Source organism: Lissotriton vulgaris, chromosome 4_1, assembly GCF_964263255.1.
Source record: "Lissotriton vulgaris chromosome 4_1, aLisVul1.2, whole genome shotgun sequence".
NCBI classification, from domain to species: domain Eukaryota; kingdom Metazoa; phylum Chordata; class Amphibia; order Caudata; family Salamandridae; genus Lissotriton; species Lissotriton vulgaris.
In genome coordinates this window covers 557,143,267-557,165,243 of record NC_141691.1, presented here as the reverse complement: position 1 = coordinate 557,165,243, position 21,977 = coordinate 557,143,267, and the positions used below count along the sequence as shown (strand labels likewise).

Below are 21,977 nucleotides of genomic sequence, written 5' to 3'. Positions count from 1 at the left end.
AAGATTGAGGGAAAACTCCTGAGATCCCTCTCGACTCTTAATAATGCCTGCCCACTGGCTGCCTGTAGGTTGGATTTTGGACTCAGGAGTGCCTGGGTTCAGGGGCTGTGCGCCTTAATAAGGTGGGTAGCCAGTTTGGCCAGAGCAAGTGAGGGAACCCTGCGAGTTTTACTCAAAAATGAGCTTTTGGGCAATTTTAAGGAGTTCTCCAAACTCGTTAGCAATTTTAGAGGGGCGGTGAAAATCCTTAGACTGGATGAAAGCGCTCTTTTCTCCTACTCTCCCACGCAGTTAAAGCAGGTCCTCAAGGAGGCTTCGTGGGAGTATTGTTTTCTATCTGACAAAAAAACAGTTAGTGGTAAAAGGAATGTGGAGCTGCTTATCTCATCCTATAGGTTGAAACAGCCCCAACCGTACGCCCTGTGGAACTTACCACATGGGATACGTAGGTTCTGGTTTTTATTACGTTACGACTTAATTCCTCTTAACGTGTTGCTGTCCAAATGGCATGGCATTTCACCGCTGTGCAACCTATGTAAATTGAATAACCAGGACTTTATGCATGTACTTTTGATTTGTCCTATGTTACGTAGCTTGCGCAATCGATGGCTTAAAGTAATTTGTCTACGCCTCAGCATCGTCACTTTACAAGATTTCCTTCATGCACTTTACTGCCCACCTAATGAAATGTTTTGCGCCTATGTTTTTAACTTTTTTAAAAGATTTTTAGCTATTTATTAAATTTTCTGGAAGACGGTGTCCCTCTGGCCTTGTGGGACCGATGGTTTGCAGTGTACCTATTATGGCTTGAATACTATGTTTTATAAGTTTGCAATTTTTTATTGATTGTGTTGCTTTGTATGTACATGTTTATGTGGCCCTCTTTGAGAGCCAAAACATAATAAAATAAATTTGAAATTTGCCTCTCACCAGTGAGAGGGGGGTTTACGTCTCACTCTGGTTGGCTTGGTACCCCCATCTGCAAGATGGCAGGGACTTAGAGTTGGGCTTCGCCTTGCCTACCCCAACTGAGGGGTGGGGTTGGCAAAGGAAGGCATACCTCGCCGCCTAACTTTGGTTTTCCTGTCGATTCTCATACCCAAAGCGGGGATCAGGACCGGTGGGGGCCAGTTGCCAGGAGCAGCAAATGGCGGGGCTAGCTCACAAAGGCGGCAAGGATTTAAAGCTTCCCCTTTGTGGAACCTGCCCTTCCTGGGTTAGGAGGCTTGGCACCTCGCCCTAGAATGTGCTTTGTTTCAGGACCACAAGAGCGGCAGTCTCTTGACCCAGGAGTCCAGAAACATGTCTGGTGGTGGCAGTTGATGCGCAGCCACTGAGCCAGGACACTAGAGGTAGGTCGTCTTTCAGGGGGCACCTCAAAGAGGCCTCCTGAGTGCATTTTTCATTAAATCTCACACTAGCATCAGTGTGGGTTTAATGTGCTGAGAAATTTGGTACCAAGGTCTAGGTCTACCATATGTTGATGTAATTTTTCATTTGTGCAATTACTGAAAATATGTTCTTTCATGAAAAGATTGTAAAGTCCATTGAAATCATGCACATTGTTTCCAGTTAACGATCCATCTAGTGTATTAACTCAGTAGTCAACAAAGTCAATCCAGGTTTGGTTTGGATTGTGTGAGCCCCCCTGAATCTAATACTATATTCCTCAGCTGTGAGTACAAAGCCCTCAATGAGAGTATTCTTCATGAGGTCATAAGACCCAGGATCTGTACCTGCTTTTAACAGTGAATAGTTTGACCCTTGGTAAAAGGCATACTCTCTCCCCAGCAGCTCCTCGCCTCACTGCACCGCCGCTGAGCCTCTTGCCTCCTCGTGGGAGGTGTTTGAGCCCCCTGCCTGCAGTTTCCTCTGGGTGACTCTGACTGATTGCCTCTGGTATTTTTGTGTTATTTCTATTTCCTGCTAATTGTGCCATTTTCTGTCACCATAAACCTTGTTGTGTCATTTCTATTCCCTGCTAATTGTGTCGTTTTCTGTAGCCATAGAGCTTGTTGTGTTATTTAAATTCCCTGCTAATTGTACTGTTATTCTGTTGTCAAAGACTCCAGTGGGAGTCTCTCTCTGTTGTGCCCGTTTTTCCATTTCTCCCTGCCTCCATTCCCGCTGCTGCTGCCCTTGCGGCCCTTCCCCTACCTAATTGCGGACGCTGCACGATTGTGTAGCAGACGTGTTCATCAGGTGCGCTGCTGGTGCGCCAAAGGCGCGCCTAATGCAAGCCTGTCTGCGCCCACCCGTGACCCGACCACTAGCAGCACCAGGAACCCTTGTTCTCTGACCATCCATCGCTACGACATCGCCACCCTTCTCGCACTCACCCCCGAAAGACTCAGACACTGCCAACAGGCCTTGTTGAATACAACCCACAGCCAATACTCCTGCCTCCACTGCTGCCAGACCTTCACCGCCACCCCGGCCTCCAACACCGCTGATGCCAGCAACGGCGACACCCTAAATTGCATCCTCCTTAACGTACGCTCCATACACAAACACACTGTGGAAATCTGAAACCTACTCTCTCGCCCGACATTGCCTTCTTCACAGAGACCTGGACTAACACCTCCTCCAACCCCGACATCAACACTACCATCCCAAAAGGATTTAAGATCCAGAGGAAGGACCGCTCCAACCACCTGGAAGGGGGCCCTTACCATGGCCCACAAGAGCACCCTCTCTCCTCCTCCAAACACCTGCATTTCCAGATCAAGACCAGCTCCAATGTCACACTCAGAGGAACCCTCGTCTACAGACCCCTGGCCCAAGGCCCACCTTCGCCATCACCATCAATTACTTCATTGTACCCCATTCCATTGAATCTATGAACTACATACTGATTGGAGACCTGAACTTCTATCTCGACAACCCTGGCGACCCCAACTCCACCACCCTCCGTGACAACCTCGCCAACATTGGACTCAAACAACTGATAAACACACCGATCCACAAAGCAGGACACACCCTCTACCCCATCTTCGATGCAGGAAACAGCATTCACTTCAGCCACACAACGCAACCTCCATGGACCGACCACCACTGCGTACATTTCACCGTCAACAAACCCAAGGAACCCAAACAAGCCCCACGTCCACCTCGAAGGAACTGGAGCAAGGTTACAGATGAACAACTCAACTACACCCTCACCTGAGACAACCACACCTGGGCATCCGACGCAAGCATCGCAGCCAGAGAACTCCACACTTGGACCTCGAAATGCACAGACAAGCTCGCCCGCTACGCAAACCTGACAAACAGCACCCCAGGAAAGCCGCCTGGTTCACCACTGATCTCCAAGAAGCCAGTTGCACCTGCAGACAAATGTAGAAAAACTGTAGAAATACCAAAACAACCGAATACGACTCCACCTACAAGGACGCCATGAGGGGCTACTACAACCAAATCAGAACAACCAAGAGGAACTTCATCCACAACAAAATCCACACCAACTCCACCATCTCCAAGGAACTCTTCAGTGTTATTCAGTAATTCACCAACCCATTCAGCGAAGCCACAGACATCACCCCATCCCAAGACCTCTACAACAAGCTTGGAACCTACTTCTACCTCAAGATCAAAACCCTCTATGACAGCTTTGTTGATCATACAGCAGACGACACAGCCGACCCCCTGCCCCCCAAAGACACCAGCCTGCCCACCATCTCCAACTGGACACTGATCATGACCTGTTGTGGCTATGAAGGCTGTTTCAGTGCTGTGGATTGAGCGGAAACCTCATAGGGAGGCATCCAGCAGGTTGTTTCTCTCAAGGTGATCTGTGAAATGGTGGAGTATGCCTTTCTCAAGGACTTTTACCTGCAATTGGAGGAGAGAGATGGGGCTGCAGTTAAGAAAGTCATTGGGAGTCTGCAGTGGATTTCTTTAGTAGATTTCCTTCTTCTGTATGCTTCCAGGTTTCAGGGAAGGTGGCGGCGGAGCTAATGCCTGAGTCGAGGAAGTGTGTGTGTGCAGGGCAGATCATCTCCTGCCCTAGGTTGAATGTGTGATGTGGGCAGGGGTTCATCGGGGTGCCAGACTGCATTGAGGTCATGATGATCGTGGTGGTCTCGGTGTTGAGGGCTGTCCAGTTGGTAGGGGTTTTGTGCTGGATTTTGGCAGGCGTTGTAGGTGGAGTGAGCTCCATGGGTTGAGGGTCGAAATTGCTATAGATGTCTGCTATCTTGTTGTGGAAGTAGTTTGAAAGGGCGTCACAGAGGTCCTGGGTGGGTGGGGATGTGTTTCTGACAGCCGTTGGGGGAAATGTTTCCCAGATGATGATGAAAAGTTAATTTGCGTGGTTACTGCTGCATGTGGCTATGGCATTGTTTTTGGCTTCTTTGAGGGAGTGGTGATAATTCCTGAGAACCGAATTTAGTGTGGAGTGGTCTGTGGGGTTTCTGCTGGAGCACCATCATCTTTCTAATCATTTGCATTATGTTTTTGATATCAGGAGTTCTGGGGAGAACAATGTTGCATGTTTGTTGGACCTCTTGGTGTTGGGAGGTTTGGTGTGGGCCATGCTGTTGGTGCTGGCGGTGATCCAGTAGGAAACATTTTGGGTGGAGTGGTTCACGTTGTCAGTGGTGTGGAGGGTTGGGGCACTGAGAGCGGTTATCCATTGGTTTTATGAGACTTTCTTCCAGCTGCTTTGGACAGGCGTGTGTGGTGTGGCAATGTGTTGGAGTGTTTCTGAAATGGTGAAATGGACAATGCTGTGATCTGATTAGGTGACTTCTGAGGTGTGGCTAGAACAGATTCTGGTGCTGATGGTGTAGATAGGGTCAAGGGTGTGTATGGCGCTGTGGGTGTGGCTCGGTTGTTGGGCATGTTTTCCAGGAGGGTGGATGGGTGTGTGTCTTCGGGTCATTGAGCTGGATGTTGAGGTCCTCCAGGAAGAGGTATTGATTGAAATCAATTACCAGGGGAGCAATGATTTTGGCACCTGCGTTGCGGAATGCTGGGCAGGGGCCTGGGGGTCTCTTAGGCAAGGATTACCCTGACAATTGTGTTGGGGTTCATGTGCATTTGGAAGTTGAGGTGTTTCATGATGAGGTTGAGGTGTCCTCTGTGGTGGTGAGTCTGATGGTGTCTTTGTGGATGATTGCCATCTCTCCTCCAGATTTGAATGGGCGGTCTTCATGGATCATTTGGTAGGCATTGGGGGTTGCGGAGGCTATGTCTGAGGCAGAAAATTGCTTCAGCGATGAAGACTGCATCTGGTTTGGCGGTGTTGATGGTGTCCCAAATTTCCATGAAATGCTTGATGGGGAATCTGACATTTATTTGCATGCAATGTAACCAGTTCTGGAGTTTGGTTGTTGTCAATGTGGTTTTGGAGGTGTGGCATGTGAAGCCTCATCGATGGAAAATGAAAGGACCTTCTGTGTTTCCTGGTGTTTGGGAGCAGCAAGTGGTGTTGGGTCCTTTGAGGTTCAGGGATTTGAGTGCGGTGCTCGAGTAGCAGATTCTCTAGTAAGGTAAAGGGGTCCTGGTGCTAGGCGCGAACCCAGGCCCGGATTGGTGCGGATAGCTTGCCTTTGGTGCACCAGCGGTGATGCCGCACAGCGAGATTCATTTTGTGCTGGGTAGGCTGGTCAGGGATTTGGGCGAGAGGGTCAGAAAGTAGGAGTGTGTCAGATGATCACTGTGGATCTGGCTTGGCTTGCTAGGCAACCCTGATGATCCACTTCATCAGTGTCAGGGTTCTTTTTGCCTAAGATCAAGGCTGTTGAGGGCCTTCCAATACAAGATCAGGCTGACAGGCTTTGAGGAGAGCGGCGGAGAGAAATTAGAGATAATTTGTTGCCCAGTCCAGCAGAGACCAGGAGTGCTCACTGTGGCCATGCAGCACACTTCATTTTATGCAGGGCGGGCTGGTCAGGGAGATGGGCAGGGTTAGTGGGAGGGCAGGAAAGGAAGAGTACATCCGAGCTACACTTAGACTTTGGCTTGGTTTGCTTGGCAATGCCGGAAATCCGCTTTGACAGAGTCAGGGGTTTGTTGCCGAAGATCAAGGCAGTTTAGGGTGTTCCAATACACAATCAGGCTGGCAGGCTTTAAGGGTGGTGAAGAGAGCAATCAGGGAGAAGTGGTTACTCAGTCCGGCTTGGTCCAGCAGAGAGCAGGAGTGCTCCCTCAATCTCACCCTAGACTCATTCCCCACATAATCAATATTACCTCAAATTCAACGTCCAATTTCTGATCCAAAACCTCACCCATCATATATATAGAATACCTGAGACCCCCTCAGGGCAGTTCTGAGTATACAACTAAACTAATTACACAAAACACAGTAGACCTCCTAAGTGTAACTATAATATGACTAAAGTCAGACTGGAGGAAGAACTCCACACCACAGGCTCTGGCCAGAGACCAGGATGGGCCACCTGGAAACGTAATTGCTGCAAGTTAAAATTCCTCACATAAATTAAAATCACACATGGGTAAAGAGCAATCTCATCCTTCCTCGACTGCCGAAATGGAAAATGGTGCGCCCTCTGGATCATGGTGTCAATATCCCAATCACTTAATGCAGGAAAGGCTCCTCTAAAGAGACGGATGTGTTAGCGTCTTGGATAATTTTTCTCAATTCACGTAGGTATGCCCAGAACCTGAAGATTTTTCCTCTGAGCTCTATTTTCTAGATCTTTCCAATTTAGAAGAAAGTCCTTCCAGGTGGGTTTCATGCTTTTGATAATCAGTTTTATTTTCTCTGGCCATCTTCTGGATATCCCTTTGGCATGCCTCTAACTCTCCCAGACGAGTATGGAGAATGTCTATGGGGATCATTAGGATTGCAGAAGGGCCGCCACCTCCAGCTGTGCGGTGGTAGGCCCTCTGATTGCTAATTTCCCTCCACCACATTACGATAACTGGGTGAATCGTTCCGCAATTGTGGCGGGTGCAAAGACTGCCTGCAAAGCTTCCACCACAGGGAATTGTTAGGATTACCTGGCGGAGTGGTCAGCCAGCCTTTCCCTGGCAGTGAAACCGCCATGGAAAGGATGGCGGGGATTGGGTTTGGGGGCTCGTTGCGGGCCCCCCTTTTCTTCGGGGGAAGAGTTGCTGCACTGGTGGGTACCCATGGTACCCCCTGCATTTCCCTGCACAGCGTGGTAGGCACAACATGGTGCCTGCCACGTAGTGCAGGGAAATGATCAGCATTACATTTTGACATTGCGCATGGTGCTGCAGCCAGGAGCACCCTCGGCAAAGTTAAATACCCTGGATGCACCCACTATACTGGCGGGTTCATTGTGATTGCAGTGGTGTCACCGCAATGATGGCGGGCGGAATTAGCCCCTTTTTACCAAGAAATCTTTCTCAACACCACCTGCATCTTCAAGTGTACCTTTTTCAGGGATAGAGTATCCTTTCTATACTTCTCCCTATTGATCTGGAGAAGTGTGTAAAAAGCAGTTAGTGTGGGGGGTTGGAGTAGAAGTTGTGGCAATACATTCAGCCTTTTCTTTGGTATTAGCTCTGAACCTCTCCAAGGAGCTAGGCTCAGAGTATCCCATAGGGTTCACTGATAGAATATTGATGGTAAAATCATTGATGGTGGGGAGGCATGGCTTGAGGCGTCAAGATGGCGGTCGCACTCTAAGAGTGCTCTGGACCCCCTCCATTATCCGCCTTGAATCTGCCTCTCAAAGCTGCCATCAGGTTCCTGCTTCTACTTAAGGGGACTCCTCATCTACCCTGCTGCGCTTCGATTCCCCCTGAGGACTGTTCGGTGCATCTGCTGCCTCCCCTGAGCCTCTCTCCCTCTGAGGCCTCGCTTGCTCAAAATGGTGGGCCCCTGCTTTCCTGTCCTGAGCCCTGCAATCCCCGCCGGGGTGGCCCAGCGCCCTCCCTGATAAGCTGCTGATGACTCACCTGGTGGCGGAAGGCTAATCTGGGGACCGGCGGACTCGTCCCGGAGTCCGGGACTGTTGTGGAGGTCCCCCCGGATCGGCGGGTCCGAAGGGCGGCAGAGGCGATTCCTGCGGGTGGTGGAGGCGCCCTGTGACGAGGAGAGGTGCGCTGGTCCCCCCGGGGCAGTGGAGTTCTTGCGAGGGTGCCAGACCAGCTCCCGGGACTGTCCGAGGCACATACACGGTCCCCAACGGTGTCGCTTCTGCCCGGGAGGCGGTGAGGGATGGCCGAGTCTACCTGATCCGGCAGGCTGCCTGCACCGCAGGAGTTTCACCGGTGTCACCGGCTGCACTGATACCCGCCCTCCCTGCGGGGTGAGCTGAGAGAGGGGATTCAACCTTGTGCATCCTCCCATGTGTGCTGCCCGAGCTGTGGTGCCCTGAGAAGCGGGCTGTCCCCGGGGGCCAAGGGGCCGAGATGCGGGAGACTGACAGTCGTCTACTCCTCCATCCTGACCGGCGAAGAGCTACATATGGAGGCTGCATTCTCTTCTTGGATGTTTGGACGTTCACGCCCTCCGCCATCTTGAGAACGCGGTGTGGGAGCACGAGGAGCTGCTGGCTTCATTGGGTGTGTGAGCCAGGTGGACTTTGGCCATTCTGAGTTCCCCCGGGAGTGGGCGTGGAGCTGTCCTGGCCTCTGCCCGACCGCAGGTGTTCCTCCATGCCCATCCTATGGGCCGGACCTCTGACGACATGCCGGTGAGACTCCCTGTTCATTCATGCTAGCTGCGGTGTGAGGGGGGATCGGCCACCATTCCGGGTGGTGGGCTGAGCCGCTGCGTCTCCCCCTCCCCCTGGTTGCCGCTGAGGAACTGCTGCTGCGGTCGGGAGGAAGTCCGTGGTGACAGGGGGCTTGACCTCCCCCATGCTGCTGTGACTCCTGTCCCTCTGCTTGGGGGTGGTGGTTGACCTGGCACTGCGGTTTGACCGGTGGCCTGGCTGGTCCCACGCTTCTGCTGCCCTGCTTCCTGAGACTGGAGGCCCTGCACAGACTGGGGTGAGACCTGCACGCCCTACCCCACACTTGCGTGACACCCTTGCTGGCTGCCATCTTACCTGCAGTTGTGTATCTCAAGACACACCGGATTGGGGGTGTGCAGCAGTCCTGCCTTCACTGAGTGGAACAGGGTGGCCGGCCTGTAACTGTCTTGCTGTTTTTGGAGGTGAGTCGCAGAGCTCTTGACACAGCACGGCCCCCTCGCTACCTGTACTGTACCTGTACTCCTCGACCTGTCCCGGGTGGCAGCTGTGAGGGTCTGCATCTCTCCACTGTCAGCAGGCGAGGAACTGCGCTCCGCGCATCGGCCATCGTTTCAGGTGGCACATACGTTGGTCCCTCCCCTCTCTTCCTCTTCGGGGCCATGGGCAAAAATCAGAACACTCAGACCCCCATCCCACGACCCAAAACAAGATGGACCAATTCACCATGTCCGGCCGGGATCCCGAGACTGTGCCTCCGCCTGCCCGTGGGGCCACCGAGGGAGATCTCTCCACTATCCTGCAGGCAATCAGCATGTTCCAGGCCTCGGTGGAGAGTAGGATCGGGGAGGTGAGGACGGACGTGGCCCTGATTCGGCAGGACCTCCGGAATGCCATGGCACATGTTGCCGAAGCGGAATCCCGCATCTCCACGGTTGAGGATGACGTGAGTGCCCTCAAGTCCCAGGTGGCCCGCCTCCAGACGCAGACTTCGGAGTTACACACAGGGCTGAGGATGCTGAAAACAGGGCCCGAAGAAACAACCTGCGCCTCCTGGGATTCTTGGAGGGGGTGAAGAAAGGCCTCACCAACACCTTCATTGAGTCCTGGATTTGCTCCTGGATGCCCAAAGAGAAACTCTCCCCCTGGTTCGCGGTGGAGCGGGTTCACCACGCTCTCTTGCTCCTAAACCCCCAACTGGGGCCCCGGCTCGTCCCATAATCCTTCGAATCTTCAACTTCCGGGACAGGGACACAATTCTGGGAATGGCTAGGGAATGGGGTCCACTGCTATTCCAGAACTCCAAAATAATGGTATTCCCGGATTATTCCAGAGAGGTTCAGATTTAGAGCCGATCCTTCGACGAGGTCAAGCAAAAACTCAGGGCTATGGGACTTCGCTATGGCCTCCTCTTACCGGCACGTCTCAAGGTCTTCTTCCAAGATAAGACATACTTCTTTGACACCCCCCAGGCGGCTTGGACCTGGCTCACGGAGGAACATCCCCTCCTGCCTGGAGTGGTACCCTCCCCTGCACAGAGACCGTTAGTACAGCCGACTCACGAACCACCCATGGCTCAGAGGTGCCAAACCAGCTCTCGAAGACGGGGCAACCGCAGAGGAGGGGGTTCCCACTCACCGGGGGCGCAACACCGATGGTCCCACACTCAGCCCACGAATCAGGACGCCTCTTCATCCACCCTGGCTTCCTCCTAGCTGGATATGGGAAGTATCCCCGGGCCGGATATCTCTGTGTGAAAGGCATTATTGGACTCAGACCTGTCTGGGAGTCCCCTGGCTCTGGTGGAGAGGAGGGCGTGTAGCCGACGCTGTACACTGGACAAGTAGCGTTCCACATGTCACGACTTTCCACAGCAATTTTGCTCTTGCCCCTGGGAGCGGGGTCCTACCTAGCTCCACTGAGTGGCCCAACTGAAGGCCCATCCTTCCAATGCAGTGCCGAGCCTAATTCATTGTGTTCACCTGTGGCTCATAGAGTTCTGCATTTTGTTTTATTCAGCTTTTGGCATTCATCCGTATACATGAAGGGGGATCCACTTTAGCCACGATCCTGCTTGTTTGTTTTTCTTGCTAACCGTTTTAGATTAGTGCATCGCCTCTCAGTGGGGCAGTTGGAAGTTGGGGCTTTACAGGGCGAAAGATGCTTCCATTCAGAAGTGTAGGGTGGGGGGAGTTGGGGAGATGTGGGTTGGAGGGGGGGGGGCGTTGTCTCCCGCAAGTTTGTTATTTTTAGCCGCCTACGGGCTGCTGTTCCCCAAAGTAGCCTTTTCTCATGGGCAGGTCCAGAGCTGACACACAGCTCATTGCCTTCACCACTTTGTTATTTTTGGCCGCCTAAGGCCCACCATCGGAAATGGCTGCTGGCAGTGGTTCCCCCTCCTCTCTTTGGACCTTTGCTAGTGACGCACAGATCATCATTTCCGGTGCCCCCTCTCCGAGCCTGCATTTGGGTGGATATCATCCTCTAGCGGGCAGTGGTCCCCTGTGGTTATCCGTTCCTCCCCATCCCATCCCCTCCGATGACATACACTCTCACTAGGCCCATCCACATCCTTTCCTGGAATGTCAATGGCCTCCTGGACCGCATCAAATGCACAGCTGTCCTTCGCGCTGCCCATCGCCACACACCGGACATCCTCTTCCTTCAAGAGACACACCTCCTGGGTACACAATGTAACTTCCTAGCCCGATACGGATTTGAAAGGGTCTGGCACTCCGGTTTCACAAGGGTATCCCGAGGGGTGGCTATCTTACTTAGGAAAGGCCTTCCCTTTACCCTGGCTGCTGCCGAGACAGATGTGCAGGGCCGATATGTGGTAGCCTCGTGTACTATGGAGGGACGCCTCCTAAACCTTTTGAGCCTCCATGTTCCCCCTGCCCTTCTGCCTCCAACGCTCCGTCACCTCACACAAGTGATTTCTTCCCTTCCGCGGGGTCTCACGGTGGTTGGGGGGGATTTTAATGCTGTTCTGCAGCCCAAGCGTGATACGAAGGGGACCCCGTCTGAGGCCTATCTCACCTCCTCTAAATCCGTGTCAAGCTGGTCCCCGGCCCTGGATCTCTGTGACGCATGGCGGGTTTGGCACCCCGCAAAGATCAGTACACCCATACGTCGGCGTCCCACCATGCTCACTACCACATTGACCTTCTCCTGCTGCCGGCAGCCGACTGTCAGCTGGTCTTGGACGCCACGATTCTGCCCAGAGGGTTTTTGGATCATTCTCCCATCTCCCTCTGGCTGGGGGCTCCTCCGAAGGGTCCATGAGCGGTTTGGCAGCTGAACGCCTGGTTCTTGCAGGACTCGGAGCTAGTGGAGTCACTCGGCCAGGAACTCAATTACTATTTTTCCACCAATGCGGGACCAGTTACCTCACCAGGAACGCTGTGGGAGCCGGGCAAGGCCATTATCCGAGGAGTGGCCAGAGGATTAGTCCATGCGAAGCATGCAGAACAGAGGTCCCAGCTCGTACAGCTGGAATCCCAAGCATTACAGCTGGAGACTGCCCAACTCTCTGACGGTTGGGAAAAATCTTCCCGGCAACTGGCAGAGGTCCATGAGGGGATCCGCTGAATCTCACTGGAGTCAGCTAAAACGCTTTGGTGCTCCTCGGTAGCCCGCGTCTATGGATGGTGGGATAAGAACGGAAAGCTCCTCCCCAGCCTTGTTTCCTAACCCAAAGTCAACCGTATTATTCCTGAGGTCCGCTCGAATGATGGGACCCCCCACGTGGCCATAGCACAAACTTTTGCTCCCTTCTACGAGCACCTTTACTGTGAGCAACCCCCGGCTGCTCTGATGGACGAAACTGGTACCCGGCTGCCTTCAACCCTCTCAGGAATCTGCGGACACTCTGGACCGCCCCTTCACCCTCGAGAAGGTCCAGGATGCCATCTCTCTCCTACAACCTGGTAAAACGCCCGGGCACAACGGGTACCCGCAGGAATATTATGCGGTATTCCGATATATTCTGGGCCCCCATCTGCTGGATCTCTTCCGCCAAGTGGCGGAGACGGGCATGTTCCCACCTGAGTCAGGTGGTAATCCAGAAGACACAGCCGCCGTCCCTGAGTTGTGCGGCTTACCGTCCGATCTCGTTGATCAACATGGAGATTAAGCTCTTCGCCACCATCTTGGCTCAGAGACTCCGACCCCCCCCTGCAAGACCTGGTCCACCCCGACCAATGCGGGTTCATGCCGGCTAGAGGTACCCGGCACTGCATTCGTCGCCTCCACCTGGCCCTGGCCCACCGGGAGCGGCTAACCCCATACCTGGCCCTCCTTTTCATGGACTTTGAAAAGGCCTTTGACACAGTGAATTGGGAATACCTGCAAGATGTGCTGGACAGGAGATGATTTGGTCCCTCGTTCCGCCATAATTATTTACTAATTAATTGATTAAAATTAATTAACAAATAATTAATAATTAATCCGCCCTTCACTCCATTTACACTTATAAACACCACAGCACACATCTAAAATGGATTACAAAATTACCATAATTAATTACTAATTAACTAATTTTATATTAATTCACAACTAAATAGTAAACAATTATTAATACATTAATTTACACATTTAACACTATAACATCACAATTAAACTAATATTAATAATTAAAATGAGTCAATACATGTTATATAATTAAATTACTTCCCACCCTATTCCCCTATAAACCCACAACCCGCTATGGAACTAAAAACGCAAATGTTAAATAAAATTTGAAATGACCCCCTATATTTTTACAAACTATATTAAATACTTCGATATTTTTTACATCGAAATTACTTACCTAAAATCGATATTCTTGACCACGATAGTTTGTCTGACAATATTTCTGACCCGTAAATATTTTTACCTTGATATTTGTGCAATTCAATATTTTTACGTCCATGTTCTTACTCTGCACCATCCCAGAGAGTCACCCAATGAGGATATTCCAGTTTTGAGTTTACCTGCGAGCAGTGAGTGGAAGTAGGTTACATTGGTGTATGTTCCAGACCACCTGGGTCTCATAGCAGCTCTTCTTCCTTCTTGGAAAAGATAGGATACAATCCTCTCTGAGCACAAATTTAGTAACCAAAACTTCCAGCTCCATTGCTGGTAGAGACCCGCTCATAACTAAGTTGGATTAGTACCAATGACGCTGTTTACAACTGTTCCACTTGTACCACTCTGTTGTGATTCCAAGTAATTCACTTTATCGCCCAAGCCAGGCTCCAGATAACGCCAAGTCAGGCTCCAGATAACTTGAATTAGACAAGCTGAACAATTCTGAGAGTGAATAAAAGTTCTAAGCAGTTTCCTGTGAACTGCAACCTGCCTAATGAATTGCACCAGTCTCAATATCCCGCTGACCAACGCCATAACAAATATCATCCCCCTGCAGAAAAGTTAACCCATACATGTTCTCCAAATTCTCCAAAGTGCACTGAGTCACCAGCCCACTTATCAGGCAAGGCTCACCCCCGCTTCGGTTTCTGCAATCAGTTCTAGCCTATTGACACCAGTTAAACTCTCCCTACACTCATGAGGGGCAGTAGGAGCCTTGTAATTTAAATCCATCTTGCAATGTACAGTCTTTTGAGCGCAGTTGCAGAGGTTGTTCCAAGTGCAGGCCTGTGGGCAGTTCCAATAGCTAGGACCTCAATTCCACCAGCACTGATACTTAATATTGATTTATCAAAGATTTAGCCACTCCCAGGCCTTTTGCTTGTGTGGCGCTATTAGGGCATATATACTGAACCATAGTTTCCTGACAGAGGACTGGTGCATGTTGCTTGTACCTGGGAAAATCGGGGTATTCTAAGGACCTGTCAGGATCATTCGTTTGTGCTCTGTGCCTTACCACCATCGTCCAGCTTGGGCAGCTCCAACTGGGAAGCAAATAGGGCCAGACCAGCAGATTGGCTGAAGGTTTTCATACTCTCCACCTTCGCAGACTTACTGCAGGTAGTCATTTTCCCAGCAACAGTTCTCTTACCCCCCAGCAATGTTAGTATGAGAAAGGTTTGCTGTGGTACCCTGGCCTGTGCCCTCCTTGATGGCCATTCTGGAGACAGTTAACCACTCTGCAGGGAATTAGAGTTGTAAGCAGGTGGCCTCACTCCAAACAGCAAAGGATCAAGCCAGGTATTTTCCCTTCTATGGGAGTGGCTCTTACCTTTCAATTGAGTATCTAAACAACATACAAATGTTGCAGAAAATGGCCCAAGACACCTGGCAGTGTTCCGAGAGGTGAGGAAACACACTGGACTCTTCCTACCTTACAAAGCTGAGTGACTACACCCTTGGCGTAAGCAAGTGAGCTTGTGCTGACACTGCCAGTCATCAAGCTCTCTCCTCTGTACTGGGGGTGGCCCCCCCACATGGCAGACAGGAAGGAGAGCTTCTGTTCCATTAAAAATCTGTAAAGATGTTAATACATCTGACAAGTGAGGCCCTGCGCTCTTAACTCACTGACGCCACAGTGGCCATCTTTGATTCTCCCTACCCTGACTCGCGAGATGCATAAAAGCTGTCTCCCTCATTCAGAGTCTGCGCTATCAGAGAGAAGCCGAAAGTACTGCCCATCTTGATCCCTAAAAGTAACCGGAGGGGCAGAATGTCAATCCTAATAATTCTCTCATTCTTTCTCTCTCTCTCTCTCTCTCTCTCTCTCTCTCTCTCTCTCTCTCTCTCTCTCTCTTTCTCTCTCTCTCTCTCTCTCTCTCTCTCTCTCTCTCTCTCTCCCTCTCCCTCTCCCTCTCTCTCTCTCCCTCTCCCTCTCTCCTAGTTATCTATTTAGTTGTCTACAGAAACTATGCCAGTAAAAGGATGCAGAATGATAGGGTGCTAAAAGTCAGCACCAGTAGCTGTGATCCCAAAAATCTTGGGGCCCTTTCACCTATTTGTTCTTACAAGTTCCTTGGTGTCTCAAATGAATGTTAATCAATTGTGCCCATATCTTGTGTGTTTCTACACACAAAAAAAAGAAACCAATCAAGAAAACCTCATAACAAACTGTAGTGTTGATATGGATGGGTTAAACCAAAAGATAATTGGAAATCAATACATACTATAAAGACACTTTGACTTCTCTTTCAATCTTATCTTTTTTTAAAGTAACAGATTGTGAAGAATGCCCTAAGAGCAACGCAGCTAATTGTTGGCGGTAATACCCATCCAATATGAAAAGGGTCCATATGGTTCTAGTTTGGGAAGGGTTAATATGGTAGTGCCAACTTTCGTAGAGAGTGGTAAATGATCTCTGGTGTTTTCAAGCTCTGATATGTGAGTCAGGGAAGTTTCTGTCTACGCGACAGCTCCTATAATAGGTCATATTAATGAAACACTGATGTGGATTATCAGGCCCCACCTGTAACTGAGCAAATCATTAATGAGAGATCAGCTATTAATTGCAAATTGCATTGGGTGCCCATGGACTGATGGACTCTCAGGAACTTTCCAACATATGTGAAAGCTTCTACAAAGGGTGGCATGGTAGCAGTGGAATATAGTCTTGCATTTCCATGGATTAGTCACTAAAGCTGAGGTAACCTCTGGGCAGGGTTCAGTGTAGATAAAAGCCCGAACATAAACTGAGGTATGTGTTATGTTCTGACAGTGAAAAACTCTCCATTTCGTTTTTCACTGCTGAAAGGCCATTCTGCCCATAGGAAAGAATGGAGGAGGCTGGGGGTTGTGCTTGTTAGCCTAGTTCCATGTTAGTATATAATGGAGAGGGAAAGTCTGGTATGTATGAACCCACAGAGTCATAATGCATCTTTCTGTGAAGATAGTTGTGTCACTGTGTGTTTATAAAGCACTTGTTTAGAAACTGGCTGAGTTCTATGCTCTGTGCATTTCTGTGTGTCTCTGAAATGGATTGCTTGTCTGGAACTGAAAGGTGAGAGGATCGGGGAGAGGTCTTGACCCAGGGAGGGGTTGAGATGGCATCAGGCTGACCTGCATCTGGAAAGTAGGGGGAGGAGAAGCCCAGGAGGTGAAAAGGCCTGGGCTGGTGCTATAAACCAATTGACCCATCCCCTGCTGAGTGATTAAGGATCCAGACCCCACATATCAAAGGGAGAGAGGTGACACTGGGAGGGAGACACCCAGAACTGATTTAAGGAGGGGCAGGGACCCCTGAGCGCATACAAACTTCAAAGACGTTAAGGGATATACCTATGAGAGCTGAATCCCCTGAACGGGAAATGAAACAGATATGGATTGAGACTGAAAAGGCTTGGACCTTGCTTTGTGATCTGGGGCTGATCTGCAGTTTGCTGTTCTAACTAAGGAAGAGGCTGTTGGGACAGTGCTTGGAAGCGCTGGATCCCCATGCTTGAAGAAGATTGTGCTTTGCGCTGTGTCTTGTAACCCCAGGGGCCTGAGGTGAGCTGGCTCCTTGCTTTGGAAACACAGGAACATAAACGTTTCTAGAGAAGACTCTCAGATACTCCGTGGGTGCACGTGCTCTGTCTAGCCTGAGACCGTGGCAAGTTGTGCCCTGTGATCCTGGGCCCCGGGAGCTTAAAGTGAAACTCAAATGCGCTGGGAGCATGTTGTGGTGCGGCCCGGGTGTTGGTGAAGATCGCCTAGGCCTCGTGTGCACCAAAGGAAAAAGCATGACTCAGACGCGCAGTGTGCGTGTCATGGTGCAGCCAGGGCGTTGGTGAGGAGCAACTGGACATCATGTGCACCAACGGAGGAATGAGTCTCAGACGCACTGGGTGCATGTCGTGGTGCAGCACATCTGTTGGTGAAGAACGCCGGGGCCTCGTAGGCACCAAAAGAAGAAGTGAGTCCCTGACGTGCAAAAGTGCATGTAGTGGTACAGCCAGGGCGTTAGGGAAGAGCGCCTGGACATAGTGTGCACCGGGAGAAGAGGTGAGACTCTTACACGGAAGTGTGAATGTTGTGGTGCAGCCAGGGCATTGGTGAAGAGTGCCTGGACATTGTGTCTTCCGGGAGACAAAGAGAGGCTCAAATGCGCAAGGTGCATGTTGAGGTACAAGTGGAGCATTGGTGAAGAGCGCCCGATTGTCGTGAGCACCAGAGAAGAGGAGAGTCTCGGAAGAAGAACTGAGCCGCCGGCCCGAGTTTGTCGCAGCTCATGACGGAGTTATCGATCAAGGCCCAAGTCGGTTATGCCGGGGAGGAGAGTGTATGTGCCCCCCCAAGTAACATGGATCAACACCTGGGGTGGGGTGCGGGCCTGGAGGGACACCTTCTCGGCCTCCCGGTTCAGTCAGCAGCGCAAGCCATTGCTTCGGCTCGGATCCCGGCCCATGCTGACCCAAGACAGGGCAGTACTGGGGCCAGATTGGGAAGCAGTACTTTTTGTGTCATCATTTGATCCATAGCGGGGGAACTGTTAACGAAACACGTAAGACTGTCGTATTACACTTTGTGTTATTGCTGCTAACGAACTATCAAACTGTCGTATGACGCCTGACCTCATTTGTGCCTGACGAAATTTATGCTGGGTGTGCTACTCTATTTTTTCATTTGGAATGCTTGCCAAAGTTCAAATATACTTTCACTTTTCATGAAGTTTGCAAAGTTTCCTAGTTTACCTCCAACTGTGCAAGTTTTTTTGTGTACTCTGCTTGATTATTTTGATCAAGTAGCAAGAAAACATTTCCTCTAATTAGATTTCGCCAAGAAAATATGTGCAGAAATTATTTTGGTAGGTTTACAATTAGAAGATGTTTTCGATGCACAATGACATTATTACTGAAGACCACTTCAGTCCTCATTATGAGGGGCTGGTTAAAACCCCTGTTATTTCCCCATAGCGTTATTACTGATACGGGTGTCCTATTAATTCTGGGGTCGATGAAATAGCGTGGATTAGGACATTTTGGGGAACAGAATGCAGGAATAGCTGTTTCCGCCCTGATCAATCCATGTTCCCACAGAGTCACACATAACTTACAATTCCAGTAAGCCGCCTAAACCCTGTCACTTAGCCCATCGGAATTTATGAGCCACTTGTATTGCGGACCTATTTGTTTTAGAGGAAGTATATATTATTGCAGAAAGATCTTGTTAGTGGTAAATAAGTACATCAATTACTAGTATAAGAAAAAGTATGACTCTTATGTGAAAAAGGCAAAACCTTTGCAAACTTCTCAAGTTTCAACCTTTTTCATAGACATTTGTGAGTGTTGTAAAAAAAACTTAGCAATTGTGTACACCTCTATTTACAATTATCTATAACGTAATGTTGCACTGCTGCTGACACCTGCGTTGAAAAGCGAATTTCTATGGGAGTTTGAGCTCAGCCTTGGGAGTTTGGTACGAGCAGACCGGTCTTCCTCAGAGAAATGTGCATGAGACATAAAAATATCCCAAGACAACATTATAGAAGGGCAATATTCCCAAATAATTATCAAGCTGATGGAGTTAATAGGAAAACAATTCACTGGATAAAATGGCATACAATTGAAGCAAATGTGATGCAGGGATTAGGAAATAATACCAAAAATTTGAAACACAGCAATGGTCTGTTTGTGCTTTTCAAAAAACAGTTGTGTTGGTGGACAGTTATACATTTTTTTACAGTAAAACAAGGCAAAAAAAGTAGTTCTTAGAAAAAAACGTTAAAGCCAAAATACACTCTTGTGCCGCAAATATCAATTTTTGGATAGCAGTAGGAAAAATGAATATTCATCGGTTTCATGTTGGCTATACAAATGCTCCATATGTCCACACATCTTCAAGGGCCTCGTCCAGGACACAATGCCAACGGTTTATTAAAAAATAACGATCTCCCTACTTCTCCTCAAGACAACAGTAGCAACTCTAGTCTCCTCTAGACTTTCAGGATTCCTCCAATCTGGCACAGATCCCTGTGTCTGTTGGATATGTCATACTTTCCCTAGTCAGAGGAAGACGTTCTGTAGCAGAAAGCTGGACTCTCCTCTCTTTAGGAGTTAGTGTAACCCCAACCCTTCAAGCCCTTACATGATCAAAGTTTAACAAACCTCTTCTGACCACCCTGCTCCACCACCCGTTCAGTGAGTACGGTCCCTGGTTGTCTGCAACACCATGTAGACCCAGCAGTATCCAGTGGAAGTTCTCCCTTCTCACGTCCATATGCTGAATTCTCGTTGTTGGGACAGCTACTTTCTGAAAGGACACCAACTTACCAAGAAGTTGCTATGATGGAGCAGTGATAGATGTCACTCCATTGCCTGAGCTGGCCTTTTCTCACGATGCGATCGGAGGTGCCTCTTACTTTCAAGTCTGGTTTGAGTGTGAGAAAGCAGCACCTTGAAACCATCCGCATTGAGTGCCTTTCAGAGAAGGAAAGGCTGAAGGTCACTATTGAGTACTGGCAGTGAGTGGATTCAGGCTACTCAGGCCCTAAGAATGTGTTGTAACGCAGAGCAGCAGCATTTAATTACGTATCCCAGAAGGGATGTTTGTTTTTGACCAACGTCTTAAAACATATAAACCACATTTTATACAATATCATCAGCTTACATGAAAGTTAAATTTGTCATCTTGCATGTTAAAGACGATTAAAACCACATGTATGCAATTTCAGCTAACATAAAGTTATTAAAAACCTTTTGCACACCTAGACATACATTTCCTTCGTTTCATAAAGATATTTAAAAAACAATAAAATCTGTTCCAACTTTATTTCGACAATGTTGATTGAACAGTTTAGAAAAGAAAGTTGCTATTTTACATTCAAATACACTATAAAAATAGAATCAATGTCATCACATATCCAGGGAACTATTTCATCACAGCCTAAAAAATACTAAAAGACATAAATAAGTACATTGTCAGCTAAAAACGCCCTGCCCATCTAGAATCAGAGATCATGGTCCCTAGGATCTATGCAGTTATTTCTACTGGATCATATTTCATACAGAGTTCACAAATTTCCTTCTAATTATCCACATAGCTGCTAAGAATTTTGTTACAGCAAAAACAATTAGAGGAGAGAGATCCGTTTTACTTATTCTGTATGCATGCAGATAGTGCATGATCCCCAGATTTTTGCACAGTGGAATAATCCACTTCCTTCTGGATTTTCGATAGACAGGGCAAAAGAACATGACATGCAATTCATTTTCAAGTTCCGAGGTGCATCCAGGGCAGTTTTTCGGTGACGATGGACACCACTTACTCGTAAAGTCTCCGATTGGCAGAGAACCGTGTCTCCATTGAAAATACAACTTCCTGGAAGCAGCAGGACTAACATCGTCAAAAACAGGCTCGAATTTATAAGAGTCTTTAATCATTAAAAACGTGGCGGACAGCGAACCAATTTGGGCGTTCGCTAGACAAGCAGATAAGTTGGTTTCGTCATACAGAACGGCAGATTTATTTAAAAGATTAGTGATGGCCCCCACTTTTTGGGACAGCTCAAGTTGCCGTTTTATTTGATGTTGCCCCCATGTCATATTTTCTTTTAATGTGAGACCCTGATACTCAAACGTCTGGACTCTTTCAAGCCGGACTCCACCTATCACAGGGCTTGAACGAGTTGTTGTTGGGGGGTTGAAATTCATGTATTTAGTTTTCATGGTATTATTTCCAACCCCCGGTCCTTGCAAAAAAGCACAAAACCATCAAGGACTCGCTGGATACCCATGGGGGTCTTAGAGAGCAATAAGGTATCATCCCCGAACATCATCGCAGAGACACCGAACCCAGGAAGTCTTGGGGCATCACTATTGGGGACCGCGTTCAGGTGGGAGATTACCCCATTGACAAAAAGGCAAAACAGGGTGGGTGCCAAAACGCACCCCTGTCTTACCGCCCTGCCATCAGGGAATCTAGATGACAAAGAACCATTTTTCCCACACCTGACCTGTGCGAAATTGTCAGTGTGCAGTCGGATTATTATATTCAAGAGAGCGGAAGGAATGCCCAACTCCGAAAGCACACTCCACAATTTCCGACGTGGGACTAAGTCGAAAGCCGCACGAAGGTCCACAAAGATGGTATAAAGTGAGCCGCCCTCGATCTTGACAGTTTTCCAGTAAAGCAGGGTTAAGCGAAAGATCTGCTCCGTAGTGGATACTTTCCTTCTAAACCCCGCTTGATATGGGCTTAAGATGTCAAATTCCTCCATCCAATCTAGGAGGCGATCTAAGATCAGCCTCGAGAATAGCTTTTGCGAGACATCTATGAGGCTGATCGGCCTATAGTTGTCTGGGAGCAGAGGAGAGCCCTTCTTAAAGATAGGGACTATCTCTGCCCCCAGCCAAGTGCTTGGGACCACCATGCCTCCCAGAATGGCATTAAAAATTACCGTTAGGTAAAGGGCCCAGACCCTGGGTTTGTGCTTAAAAAGATCGCCAGGCACCTTATCCA

The 21,977-nt window shown here is 49.2% G+C and overlaps 1 pseudogene; it reads right to left on the bottom strand.

Moving 5' to 3' along the window:
- LOC147722251 (uncharacterized) overlaps positions 1-9,243 on the bottom strand; it is a 74,364-nt pseudogene extending 65,121 nt beyond the window's left edge.
- Between the last annotated feature and the right edge of the window lie 12,734 nt (positions 9,244-21,977).